The sequence below is a fragment of the Silene latifolia genome, chromosome 7 (genome assembly GCF_048544455.1).
Source record: "Silene latifolia isolate original U9 population chromosome 7, ASM4854445v1, whole genome shotgun sequence".
NCBI lineage: Eukaryota > Viridiplantae > Streptophyta > Magnoliopsida > Caryophyllales > Caryophyllaceae > Silene > Silene latifolia.
The window spans coordinates 71,342,755-71,357,740 of NC_133532.1; the positions used below are offsets into that span (position 1 = coordinate 71,342,755).

General features: G+C 40.8%; 1 non-coding gene across 1 annotated transcript; it reads right to left on the minus strand.

Annotated features, from left to right (window-relative positions):
* Positions 1–8,077: 8,077 nt before the first annotated feature.
* On the minus strand, positions 8,078–8,184 carry LOC141593600 (small nucleolar RNA R71). The gene has a single exon (XR_012521674.1). It is a non-coding gene; the product is annotated as a small nucleolar RNA R71 (small nucleolar RNA).
* Positions 8,185–14,986: the final 6,802 nt, after the last annotated feature.

A 14,986-nucleotide genomic window follows, 5' to 3' on the forward strand; every position in this document is an offset into this window, starting at 1 on the left:
TAATGTCCGTCACAGCCGAGGTCTTACAAATAATATGGGAATAGTGAGTTTCAGTTGAGAAAAGGCAAAACAAGTTATGGTAATGTGGAAGTAAAGGCGCCAAGCTAGTTCCTAAACAGGACCATATAAGACCGTCCAAATCTCAATTGACTGAAAAATAGAATACAAAAGCCCTTCATTTGGCACACAGCTCACTAAACTCAAACACAATCTCCTCAAAAATATGGAATAAGAATGGAGGAGTTAGACGGTCACAAACTTTCTTTTTTTGACACTGTCTAAATGAATCAAAACAAACAAATCAAACTCTTTTTTTTCTTTCTTCTTCTTCTTCTTTTTCACGTGAGTCAGCCTCTTTATTTTTCATTATTTTTTTATTTTTTTTTATTTCCTTTTTCTTCACGTTTTCCACTCTTTTTTCTTTTTCAATTCTCTTTTTTTTCTTTTTCTCTTTTTCTCCCTCCTCTATTTACACCAACTCCATACAAATAAATACGGGCCAAACTGCAGACAAAAAATCATACCACAAAAGACATACTAAACTAGCTTGACTAGGCAGGTTGAGTTTTGGCTTATGTGGAGCTAAATGGGTGAAAAATATAAGGAAAGGGGGAAAATTTGCAAGCACCTCCCTGCATGTGACACCAACCACAAACCCGAATAGGTGCATTTGACAAGAAATTGAATGTCATAAAAGTGCAAAAATGATGAACATGCTATGCAAGGAGTACTACTCTCAATTCCTAATTAACCGGTCATGAATGTCACCAGTTATGGGCTCTAAAACTCAGAAATTATGGAGTAGTTTGCCAATTTATCAGGTCAAGTTTAAACAGTCAGCTGTATTTGAAGAGAAACTCGTAGACTATGCGTATGACAGAGCTAATAACTATCAACAGAAGTGCAAGGCTCAAATAAAATGACAAGTTATTGTGCAGATTCAACACGGAAATCTACCGTTCCGACTCAACCAATATGCAAAAATAAACGTGAATATTTTCGAATTTTTGAAATTTTCTAAATTTTTTTTTTTTTTTTGAATTTTTTAATAAAATAAATAAACAATGCAAGCTGAAATAAATCAACGTGAATGCAAAACAAATGCAAATGCAGACTCAAAAGGATGCAATACCCTCCCCAAACCAAAACGGACAACGCCCTCGTTGTCCTCCAGCATACACCAGCAGATATATACAGGGGAACAGAAATATACAACCAATAAAGAATAAAAACAATAAAATAAAGAGGAGACAAAAATAAAAGAGTAAGATGTACATACAAAATACGAACTTCCCCAAACCAGCCAGAAAACTTGGGGAAGTGAGTAGACCAGTAGCTACTCATCAGCCTCCTCGTCACGGATGTCCTCCACCGTGAACTCCGGATCCTCCTCCTCCTCTCTCCTCCTCCGCTGCTCAGCTCGAGCTCTCTCCACTGCCACCTCAGGGTCCTCGTCCTCGTCCTCCTCCTCCTTCTCAGCAGGCTCCGGGTACCCCTCAGCTGGGTACCGGTAAAAGGAAGGGTGTGGCCAACCCTCTGGGATCGGACGGTGTCGACTTATGTGGTACTCGTACAGAGGGAACAAAGTCAAAGCAATGTCCCGCTCCATAAGAGCCTGTCTCTCTACAATCTCAACTAACAAACCGTCACGACGCCCTTAGTCCATGACCGAGGACGCCTCAAAGGGTGGTGGAGGTACAATGTTAGCCGGTAGGACCGGCTGTGCCTGTGTCTGGTCGGTGGGTGCAGGAGTGTGAGTAGGAGTAGGGTCGGGATGGGAGTAGCCGTGGAAGGCTGGCCACTCCCAGAAGTTGTGGACCCCTCTCCCATCTCAAGTCTACGCCGCTTCTTGGCGGCGGGTAAAGTGGGAGGTGGTCGGAGTGGAAGGTGGTAGTCCGGTAGAGGTGGCAGCCGGTCGCCCCTAACGATAGTAGGCAAAGGGGCTAGACGGAGGATAGTGTCACAAGGTTGGTCCACAGACAAGGAACCGTCTATCTTCCATGTCTGGTAGTCTGTGGTCAGCAAATGCTGAGAGTGCATGGCATCCAGACTCAGATATCTCTCTCCCCCAAGGTACTGCAAGTCACGAGGCTAGACAAGGAAAAGGGAACGGGCAATAATGGTGGCTATGCCACCGCAGACAATAGATCCCGTGACCTTCGCCCCCTGGGCCTGGAAGTACTGGGCGGTCAAATAAGCAATGTTGAGGGTAAAAGGACCCTCGCAGTCAATGTTCAGATAGCCGCCTACGATGGAGAGCTCATTGTTGGTGATGTTGTTTGGCTCCTTTCAGCCAAAAATGGTGCTCCCCATCAATCTAAGAAAGTAACGGGCAGGGGGAAGGTGGACCTGTGCGAGCTTTCGCTCGGGAAAGGTGGTATGGGCCAAGGTCCTCCAAAGCTGACGAATGACCCTCCTAGGGGCGGTAGTGTCGCCCGTAGAGGAAAGGCCAAGTCCGCTACCAAACTCCTCCAAAGTCATCGAAAAAGTCCGGTTGAACAACCGAAAAGACACAGAGGAACTAGTGGGGGCAACGTCGTGTGCCTCGGACGAGAAGGTAAAGGAGCTGAAGAACTCAAGACTGAGCCCCAGAAAGGTACGGCCATGCATAGTAATGAGTCTGGTCATCCCTGTGCCTCGTAAAAGCTCACAAACTGACTCGTAGATGCTGAGTCTTTCAAGTGCCGGTTTATCTAAAAACCGGGAAGGTACAAACTCACAGCCTAGGAGGTGATAAAATCTCTTACGGTGTACACCGTTAATGAAAATTACCTGCGGATATTCGGGGTGAGAGTCGAGGGAGTCGTCCCCTCGGACAGTGACCGTGCCAGAAGGAGCAGCTGAAGTAGAGGTAGCAGAAGCTGGTGTAGCACGAGCACGTCCGCGACCTCGGCTCCGGCCTCTAGAACCCGAAGTAGAAGCCCGTCCAGTGACGCTGCGAGAAACTAGGGCCGCTCTAAAGGCAGCTCCAACTGCAGGTGAGTCCGCCACAAGTGTGAAAACAGCAGCTGGAGTAGAGGATGTGGCTGTTGTGGCCACTACCGAACAAGAAAGACTAGCAGTAGTGTGATGTGACCATAATTAGAGCATATTTAGTCCCCGAATTAGACTTGTTCCCATTCGTTTTAGTGCATATTTGGGTCATTTATTGTCTTTAGTTCTTTGTTTTGCATATCCTTTGAGGTTTTGTGTCCTTGGTAGGAAAGGAGTGCAAACCTTGCATTTTCATGGCAAAATGAGGCTAAATTGATTGGATTCAATGACCAAGCATCAAGGAGAGACAAGATTAGAAGGCCTTTGTACATACTATAGTAGATGGGCAATGATGAGAAAAGATTCTTGCATCCTCAAGGATTCTATGAAGAAAAAGGAAGAAAAGAAGAAGAAACAAAACTGCCTGACAATCCGTCCGGATTGTCTAGAAGACGCCCGTCTTCACCCTACAATCCGTGCGTCTTCAACCCCAAGACGCCCGGGCAAAAGCTCCAGAAGACGCCCGTCTTCACCACCTAGACGCCCGGGAAGAAGCTGCAGAATCCGCCCGTCCCGTGCTAAAGACGCCCGGATTCCCAAACAGACACATTTCGTCTTCTTCAAGCTTCAAGGAAGGATGCACATCTTTTTCTAGAGACCGGAGTCTTCAAAAAGAGACCGGCGTTTCCTCAACAATGGACTTAATCGTCATTTAAGCCCTTAGTTAACCCTAATTCTTTCACCTAATCCCCACTATAAATACCCCCATTAGTCTAATTAGAAGAGCATGTTCTTTTTAGCAATCTTTAGAGTAGTTAATATCAATCAAATCTCTCTTTAATCTTGTAATCAACATTTAATCAAGTTTTAATACAAGTTTTATTTCCTTAATCTCTCTCTTGTTCATCCTTTATTTTGGGTGATTGAAAATTATTTGGGTTATTATTGGGAGATTGTCTACCTCTCAATCAAGCATCAAGTACTTCTTTTAGTCTTTGCTTTATTATTGGAATCATTAGTAGGTGTAATTCTCTTAATCCCTCTTTAATTATTGTTAATCACTTTCATTTATTCATCATGTTTCACTTTGTTGGTATGATTGACAACCTTTCTAGCATGTTCAACATGATAATGAGTGAGTAGTTTCCTTAGTTGGGGTTAATGGGTAATTAGGGGAAACCAACATGGGGAATGATTCATGCTTAAATTAATATGCTTTCATAGTTTATTTTCTTGCTTGTTGTGATCTCAACTTATGCACATGTTATGTTTGATGAAATGTGAGCCTATGAATCCTTGCATTTTTTACCCATCACCTATCTTTTCAATGAGACTTGTAAGACATAAACCAACTCGAGTCTCATTAGACCATGCATATTGTTGAGTATGGAAGATTAAGTTGACTTGTAGGTGTTGTACATTCTAATCGATTCGTCTCCGGGACCCAAACTTTCCCAGGATTGTAAGATATAAACCAACTCGATCCATCACAACAATAATTGCTTGCTTATAACTTGAGAATATGTTTGTATGATCAATTCCCATGAATCCCCTATGACCCCATGACATCCTAGTGCCTTCTATCAATTGTTTACATCCCTTTTAATTCATCTTGCTTGTTTATTTTCATTGCTATTTAGTTTAGTGATCTTCTACTTCAAACCCCAATTGTGACACCCTTAAGACACCACTAGTTGCAATAGAAATCTCATCTCATTCCCGTCCCTTGGGATCCGACCTTTACTTGCCTCTTTACTAATTGTAGAGTTGTTTGTGAAGTTATAAATTGTGTTTTTTTCTAGGTATTCCTAACGACAAGTAACCGAAAAAAAGTAAGCCCGACCAAAAATGGCGCCGTTGCCGGGGACGGTGTTAACTTGATTTAGATTTTCTTATATTGTTATTAGTTGTGTCTTTCTTTGCCTTGGGGAAGTAAAATTCCTCAAGGTTTGTTCTAATTGTTTTCGAGTTGTTTGATATTTTGCATGTCTAGAAGGTCACAAGGTGACTTGTTACCCTTTGATCGCGAAATTGAAAGGACGTTGACAACCAATAGGAGACTTGCTAGGAGAACTTTGAGAGGTATTGGTGAGGTTGTAGATATTCAACCAAATACTATTGAGTTTTTCAACCCTTTTGCAAGAGATGGTGAGGAGAACCCAACACAAATTCCAACACAAAATCAACCTATAATGCCTAAGTTTTCATCACATTCCGTACCCACCGAGGGGAACCTACCCAATGGTACTCCCACACCACAACATCTAACCGGAAATTTTATTGCCAAATCCGCATTTATCCAATTAGTCGAAAGAAGCCAATTTGGAGGGATGCCTAGTGAAGACCCTCATTCTCATATGGAGACTTTTTGTGACTATTGTGATGCGATTTCTCAAACCGGTGTAACTCAAGACCAAATTCGATGGGTCTTATTTCCTTTTTCTCTAATTGGCACCGCAAAACAATGGTTGAAAGGCCTTGATAAGGCTACTCTCGGAATTGATTCTTGGAAAAAGTTGGCTCTAGATTTCTACAAAAAGTTTTATCCACCGGAAAAGACTAACATGCTAAGAGCTCAAATTACGGGCTTTAAGCAAAGGGATGAAGAATCTTTGTGATGTGACCATAATTGGCGCATATTTAGCCCCCGAATTAGCCTTGTTTCCATGCTTTTTAGTACTTATTTGGGTCATTTCTTATCTTTAGTTCTTTGTTTTGCATATTCTTTGAGATTTTGATCCCTTGGTAGGAAAGGAGTAAGAATCTTGCATTTTCATGGCAAAACAAGACTAAATTGATCGAATTCAATGACCAAGCATCAAGGGGAGACAAGATTAGAAGGCCTTTGTAGATATCATAGTAGAAGAGCAATGTTGGGGAAAGATCCTTGAGTCCCCAAGGAAATCCCCAAGGAATTTATGAAGAAAAGGGAAGAAAAGAAGAAGTTACCACGCTGACTGACAATCCGAGCGGATTGTCAACAATCCGAGCGGATTGTCAACAATCCGCCCGTCCAGCCCCTGCACAATCCGAGCGTCCCTTACCAGAATCCGCTCGGATTCACCCTCAGCAATCCGCCCGGATTCGCCAGAATCCGCTCGGATTCCATCGCCCAAATCCGGCCGTCCCGACCTTAATCCGCCCGGATTCCTTCACAGCACGGTTTGCCTTCTTCAAGCTACGAAAAGAGAAGCCCTTCTCTCAGAAAATACCGGGTCCTCCTTGCTCAACTTAAAAAGTGTAATTACTAGTTTAGCCCTTAGTTAACCCTAATGCATCCTCCCTAATTTTCACTATAAATACCCCATTAGGCTAATTAGAGGAGCATGTTCTTCTTATCAATAATTAGTGTAGTTAATATCAATCAAATCTCTCTTTAATATTGTAATCAAGTATTAATCAAGTTTTAATCCAAGTTTTAGTTCTTTAATCTCTCTCTTGTTCATCCTTTATTTTGGGTAATTGAAGATTATTTGGGTTATTATTGGGAGATTGACAACCTCTCAATCTAGCATTCAAGTACTTCTATTATTCTTGCTTTATTATTGGAATCATTAGTAGGTATAATTCTCTTAATCCTTGTTTTAATTATTGTTAATCTTTCTTACTTGTTCATCATGTTTGGCTTTGTTAGTATGATTGACAACCTTATTAACATGTTAAACTTGATCATGAGTGAGTAGTTACTTAGCTAGGGTTAATGGGTAATTAGGGGAAACCAACATGGGGAATGATTCATGCTTAAATTAATATGCTTTCATGTTTTATTTGCTTGCTTGTTTTGATCTCAACTCATGCACATGTTATATTTGATGAAATGCTAAGCCTATGAATCCTTGCATTTACTATCATCTCCTATCTTTTCAATGAGACTTGTAAGACATAACCCAACTCGAGTCTCATTAGACCATGCATGTTGTTGAGTAGGGAAGATTAAGTCGACTTGTAGGTGTTGTACAATCTAATCGATTCGGCTCCGGGACCCAAACTTTCCTAGGATTGTAAGATATAACCCAACTCAATCCATCAGAACAATAATTGCTTGCTTATAAATTGAGAACATGTTTGTATGATCATATCCCATGATTCCCCTATGATCCCATGACACCCTAGTGCCTTTAATCAATTGTTTACACCCCTCTTTATTCATCTTGCTTGTTTATTTTCATTGTTATTCTAGTTTAGTAACCTTCTACATCAACCCAATTTGTGACACCCCTTAGACACCGCTAGTTACAATAGAAATCTCATTTCAACTCCCGTCCCTTGGGATCCGACCTTTACTTGCCTCTTTACTAATTGTAGAGTTGCTTGTTAAGCTATAAATTGTGTTTTGATTCGACCGTGACCAACGACCACATCTATTGATTTGTGAATACAAAACGGACCGATCAAAAATGGCGCCGTTGCCGGGGACGGTGTTTGTTTGATTTAGATTTCTTTTTATTGTTATTAGTTGTGTCTTTCTTCGCCTTGAGGAAGTAAAAATCCTCAAGGTTTGTTCTAATTGTTTTTAAGTTGTTTGATATTTTGCATGTCTAGAAGGTTACAAAGTGATTTGTTACCTTTTGACCGTGAAATCGAAAGAACCCTGACGAACAATAGGAGACTTGTTAGGAGGAATTTGAGAGGTGTTGGTGAAGTTGTTCAACCCACTAGTGAGTTTGTCAATCCTTTCGCAATAGAAGGAGAAGAAAACCCATTACACAATACCCCACAAAATCCACCTACAATGCCAAAATTCTCGTCACACTCCATACCCACCGAGGAGAATCTACCAAATGGTACTCCTACACCGCAACATCTCACCGGAAATTTTATTGCCAAGTCCGCCTTCATCCAACTAGTTGAGAGGAGCCAATTTGGGGGGATGCCGAGTGAGGATCCTCATTCTCATATGGAAACCTTTTGCGATTATTGTGATGCTATCTCTCAAACGGGCGTGACTCAAGACCAAATTAGATGGGTCTTATTTCCTTTTTCCTTAATCGGCACCGCAAAGCAATGGTTGAAGGGCCTTGATAAGGCCACCCTTGGAATAGATTCTTGGAAGAAGTTGGCTCTAGCTTTCTACAAAAAATTCTACCCACCGGAAAAGACCAACATGCTAAGAGCTCAAATTACGGGTTTTAAGCAAAGGGATGAAGAGTCTTTGTATGAAGCTTGGGAGCGGTTCAAGGGAATTTGTCGCTCATGTCCTCACCATGGACTTAGCGAATGGTTTTTGGTGCAACAATTTTGGAATGGTTTATATGAAGATTCTAGGAACATTCTCAATATGGGATCCAATGGAATGTTCACCGAAGTTGATGACAATCAAACATGGAACAAGATTGAGGAAATGGCGGTCCATAACTCACAATATAGTAGACCTCGCAAGGCTACTAGAGGAGGAAAGCATGAAGTGGACTCCGTTACTCAATAGGGTGCTCAACTTAGTGCTCACATTGACACAATCAACTTGAAGTTTGAACAAGCTATGGCTAGACTTGAGAAAAACTCAAAATCATCGAAGCATCATGTCAATGCCATGACGGCATCCTCATCAATCCCATGTGGGATATGTGAGAATTGTGGAACTTTGGGTCATGACCCAAGTGAGTGTAGGGGAACAACCGAACAAGTTAATGCTTTCCAAGCTTACAAGAGTGGTAACCCTTATTCCAATTTTTACAATGAGAACACCAAGTTCCATCAAAATCTCTCATACAAAAGCCAAAATGTTCAAAACCCTCAAACAACATACACTCCACCACCCATGAGAAACCAAAATCAAAGACCCTTTTACAATCAAAACCAAGGTTACCAAAATCAAAATCCATACAATCACCAAAGTGACCAAGGTTTTGATGTCCAAAAAGCGGTCCTCCAAATGCAAAAGAATCAACAAGAATTTTTCACCCAAATGCAAAAAGATAGCCAAGCAAAAGAAACCACCATCAACAACATTCTAGCTCACACCAAGATGTTGGAAACACAATTGACTCAACTAGCATCTTCAAGCTCACAAAGACAAAAGGGGAAATTACCACCTCAAAGTAATCCCCCTAGACATGAAACGGTTAGTGCCATTCACTTGAGAAGTGGTACAAGTTATGAAGCACCGAAGAAGCAAGTTGAGGATGAAGTTGTGGAAGCTAGTGAAAAGGAAGAAATTGTGCAAAACTCCAAAGATGGAGAATCAACAAAAGAAGAAAGTTAAAAGAAAAGTGAAGACAAGGCCAAAGAGAAGGAGCCCATTGTGATTAGACTTCCTTTTCCAAGTCGTCAAGCCAAGCCCAAATTTGATGATCAACTTGGAAAGTTCATGGAAATTGTGAAGAATTTAGAAGTCTCAATTCCTTTCACGGAATTAATCAATCACGTTCCGGCCTATGCAAAGTACATGAAAGATATCCTCACAAAGAAGAAGTCGATCCGGAAACTTGAGACTATCGCCTTCACTAAGGTGAGTAGTGCAATACTTCAAGGGAGTTCACCTCCAAAGTTAAAGGATCCGGGAAGCTTCTCAATACCGTGTACCATTGGCGACACAACGATCAACAAAGCCTTATGTAATCTAGGGGCTAGTGTGAGTGTCATGCCTTACTCGGTAAGTAAAAGGTTGGGGATGGGAGAGCTTAAATGCACCAACATCACACTCCAAATGGCCGATAGATCGACGAAGACACCGTTAGGGATATGGGAAGATGTCCCCGTGCCAATTGGGAAGTTTTTCATCCCGGTGGACTTTGTCATTGTTGATATGGAGGAAGATTCCAACATTCCAATCATCCTAGGAAGACCTTTCCTACACACCGCCGGTGCGGTGATTGATGTGAAACATGGAGAGCTCACTCTAGAAGTGGGATATGAAAGCATAACTTTTAATCTTGACAAGACTATGAGAGCTCCTCGTTTGCATGAGCCGTGTTTCATGATTGATCATTATAGCCGAAAAGATGAAAGGAAGAAATCGGAACTCCAATGGAGGAAGAAAATTGAAGATGCTCCATTCAAAGAGCTCATCAAAATCAACCAAGGAAGAAGAGAATGGCCTCATTGGCCAAGAGAAGAAATTGGGAGAGTTGTCTCCATCTAAGCAAGAGATTTTCAATGATCAACTCAATGAAGTTTGTGGTCTTTGGGACGACGAGTTTGAAGGTATTTTTAATCCCTACATTGGGCATGCCATCGATCATGATCAACAACAAGGGCCACGGTCTATTGAGGACCTCTACCATAATAATGAACAAGCTTTTGATTACTTTTTCAAGGTGTTGAGCAACATCAACAACACCTTGAACATGCCCCCTTGACATCTCATCAAGAATGAGAGTTTGGTGGAGTCCTCCCTAAACCACCACTTGTAAATATTTCTAACTCCCTAACTTACATTTCAATTCTTGTATTGCATTTTTTTTGTCATCTTTGGATTTTTATTTACTTTGATCAAAATAATTGTCATGAAAGAGAGAAGTGAGGGAGGGACTAACAATTTCAATTGATGTGTAGTGCTTTACCTTAGTGTGGGGATGGCAATTGCCTAGGCTATCCATGCCTTAGTAATGCCCCCACAATGAAGAACACAAGCCTTGAAAGAAAGAATGGAGGAATGATAAAGGGAAGCGCTGTACACGGGTGGAACTGAATCCGTGTACACAGAGGACGAATCCGAGCGGATTCCCAAGAATCCGCCCGTCTTATGCAATCCGAGCGTCCTGCAGAAAAGACGCCCGTCTTGAACTGAGCTGAATTTTGGAATTTTCTTGACTGTTAAAGAATCCGAGCGGATTCCTGAAAATCCGCCCGTCCTGCAGAATCCGTCCGTCCTGGGAAGAAGACCCCCGTCTTTGCAGCTGAGAAAAACAAGCAAATTTCTCTGGACAGAAATCCGTCCGTCTTTGGATAAATCCGCCCGTCCCATGTTCAGCAAATCCGAGCGGATTGTACCAAATCCGCCCGTCTTTAGGCGAGCTTTTGCAAAGGTAGAAGAAGCAGAATCCGCACGGATTGAGCCTAATCCGCACGGATTGCCCCTGCAGTTTTGAAAATTTCGGCCTCTTTATAACCACGCCCACCTTCATTCATTCATTCATTCATTCATAAACACTACCCACAACATCAAAACCCTCATCCCCTCCATCATAAAAACAAAAACCCTCAACAACATTCAACAAAAACAAATCAAACCACCCTTCCAACAACAAATTAATCACTCCTTCTTCAACAAAAACCAAAACCAAGAACAAAATCTTCAACCTTTGAGTCGATTTTTGTTTTCATAAAGGCAAAGCCTTTCACCTTCAAATCGATTTGGGCATCCTACAAATTGAAGATTTTTCACTCTTTTCTTGGTTAAGCTCATCAATGGCAAGGACTAAGGGACCAACAAAGGCAACAAAGGCACCAAAGGCTAAGGCTCTCTCACAAAGGCAAAAGGCTCTTCAAACAAAGAAAGCTTTGGCTATGGTGGTGGCAACACCAAACTTGGAAGTGCAACAACAACAACAACCTTCTATGGGACCATCAACATCCTCTACTCCGGTAATTAATCAACTTTTGCATTATCCGGAGGTAACTTTCATTTCCGATACCCATAGAAATACCTTTGTCAAGTTTGCTATGAAATCTATTCAACCCACCAAATTCATATGTGAAGATGCCTTGGAAAAATTGGGTGTTCTTGAACAAACAAAAGCCTTTTTCAAAGCCATGGGGTTGAAGAAATTGTTTGAAACAAAGGAATTGACATAACCCTCCCTTGTCTTGGAATTTTTAAGTTCTTTGAAAGTCACCAAAGTTGAGAATAGAGAAAATATCGAGTTTCGTCTAGCTAATGTTAGTAGACGCATTACCTTCAAGGAATTGGGTGAAATTTTGGGTCTTAGTGATGAATCGAGTTATTTCAAGAGTTATTGAAAGTATGACCCCGAGCCTCTTTGGGAGGCAATCTCCGGGAAGAAATTTGAGGATTTTCATGCATGCCGTGCTCTCTTGGTCCATCATCCGGGCATAAGAGTATGGCATAAGGTTGTGGGAAATACCATAATTGCTAGGAAAGACACCAATCATTTCACAAGACTTGATTTTATTCTCCTTGAATCGGCTTTGAATATCGGAAGAATTCATACCAAGCCTTACAATTCTTTGAGGCTCTTGGTAGATAGATGGCTTAATGTTGATAGTGGGAAGAAGGGCACGACAGTTATTGTCAATGGCGGCCTAGTCACGGTCCTAGCTAAGCACTTTGATCCTAATTTCAATAAGGATAAGAAGTACAAAGCAAAGGAAGGTGGCCATCTTATTGATATGCATATTATGATTCACAAGTTCAAGTGGGTTGCTCATAACCCCCTTGACACTAAATATGGATGGTTAACTAGTGAAGCTAGATCGTTCACCTTGCCCTCAAAGATTTGTCGCCTAAGCGTCCACCGGACCAATTATCTACTTCCCCTCTCCGAAGAAGCCGAGTATATCATTCAACAACAAAAGGGTGATCTTGAAGCTCCCTCCTCTTCCATTGTCATACCACCTTACCCCTTTGAGTATGAAGAGTTCAAGCCGGAAGGAATTGAAATTGGGAAAGACTATGTGACTCTTCTCATGCAAGCAATGCACAAGCAAGCCCATGAAGATCGGAAAAATGCGTATTTGGCTCAATATCCACCCCTCCTACATCTAGCTAGGCAAGGACTCCTTGATCCATCTTGTCCTTTGCCTAGTTGGGCGGATAGAGAAGCCTTATTTCCGGGTGCATCTAGGGACGTGGTGGGAGACAATGAGGTTGTTGGAAATGATGAAGAAGTTGATGATAATATTGAGGAAGAAGCAAGTGAAGAAGAAAGGAATGGTGAAGAGGAAGATGAGGAAGAAAGTGAAGAAGCAAATGACAAGGAAAGTGGCAATGTGACCACTTCTCATGAGTGAAGTGGTGATGATGATAGCATGATGGAAGACTAGCAAGCCTTGGAGACTCCTACACTCCCATGGTTTGTCTATATCTCTTTGTATTTTATTTAATTTTGATCATTGTTGGTTTAGTCCTAGCAACATCAAAGGACTCACACCTCGGTACCATTGAGGTGTTCTTATTCTATTGTTCCCATTTGTAAAAATCCAAAATGGCAAACTAGTTTCATGCATAGCATAGTGTATGCATAAACTATACCCATCCTTTGACATTAGCAATAGTGTCTTACTCGGTTTGGGGAAGTTAATGCATACGCAACGGGAGGTAATCTAAATTATCCTCTCCGTCATAACAAAAAAACCATGCATCATGTAGTGTAGCTTAGTATAGAATTGCATTTAGTATAGAAATCATGCATCTTCTTTGCATAATTTCCATCATTTTGGCCATTGAGGACAATGCCCATATTAGTGTGGGGATGAGAATTCTAACATTTAACACTTATTCAAAAACCCATAAAAATTGAAAAAAATTGAAAACCCAAAAACAAGTTCATTTCCTTTGTATATATTGTCTTGTATATATTGTGTTTGTTTTATCCTTGTTCACATTGATTGACTACGCCACATCCGAGACATGAGGATATTGAAGACCGCATGGTATGATCTTTCCAATCCCCTTTTTCCTCTCTATGTTAATGACTATGTGGCTTTATTTTGATTGATGCGGTAAAACAATGTGAACTTAGGACTTGCATTTAGTTTATATGGCATATTAGTTGGTAGAGTCTCTTGCATTAGGATGTATATATGTTAGTTGCATCATGGCATGTAGTTTGCATGTTAGAAAAATTTTGCGAAACCATCTACTTGGGAAGCTTGACAACTGTATATAGGCCCTAGTAGATGCTTTTTCTTCTTAAGACTTTGCTTGTTAGAATGCTTGTAAAACACCCTAGGATGTGTCATGCTAGTATCCTTTGACCTATGGATTAAGGCCTAGTCAAGAGTACCTAGTGGTGTGATAACTCCTTGGCTACCGTTTATTCCAAGGTGACCCTTGAAACCATGCATACAACCATCATCCATGTTCTACCATACATTTTTGTCATCAAAGGGAATGGGCACAAAAAGAAATCAATTTGAGTTCAAGAAATGAAAAGAAAAGAAAAAGTTTGCAAAAATGCATCAAATGAAAGAAGGAGCAAAAATAGAACTCCTATGCTTCAAATACAAGGCACCCTCGTTACTAATTGGGGTGACTTTGAAAATGTTCAAAAAGAAATGCAAAGAAAAGTTGAAAGTTGTCAAGTGTTGAAATGCCAAAAATCAAAAAGAAATGGCAAAAAGAAAGTGTTCTCAAATGTTATATGCCACAAGAAATTGGGGGGAAAAACATCAATGAAAGCAAAACTCCCAAAATGAAACTCAAATACTATCGATCCCTTTTCCATCTTATCCATTTTTGTGCATGGTAGAGAGGGGACGACCCTTCTTCTTGTCTAGGCAAGAGGGGGAATTCCGCGATCCTCCAGTGTTTCTAACACCATAGGGAGTCTATTCTTGCAAAAGCATTTAACGAATTGAGGACAAAGGTACCCTAGCTTGACACGATTTGGAGGTGATTTATTGGTATCCTTCTAGGCTTAGTAGTTTGAAGAAATTGTTGGGAAATGTGTCCTCAACAATAGTGCGATCATATGATTTAAATATCATTATTAAATCTCATTTTAAAGAATACAATTGGGAAGTATTTTTATTGTCAACTGGTCAACATATATCGGTAATGATTGGCTGACTAGAGTTTGACATTACTGTCGTGTGACGGTGGTGATCAGTTGACCCCCTAAGTCATACCTATAGGGCAATACTCTTAATTGATCATTTAATTAATCGTATAATGTTACGAGTTAATTAAATTACTTGAATAATTGACGGACGATTTTGGAAGTAAAATTTACGTATCAAATTGAAATGTGATTAAATGAGATACGGTCTGAGTAATCGAATTGTATTATTACTCGGATGAAATTATTGTTTAAAGAAACGATTGGATTTGAATGAATCATTATAAATGCGATTTATAAATTGGTAAAATTTTGGTACAAGTAATTATGAT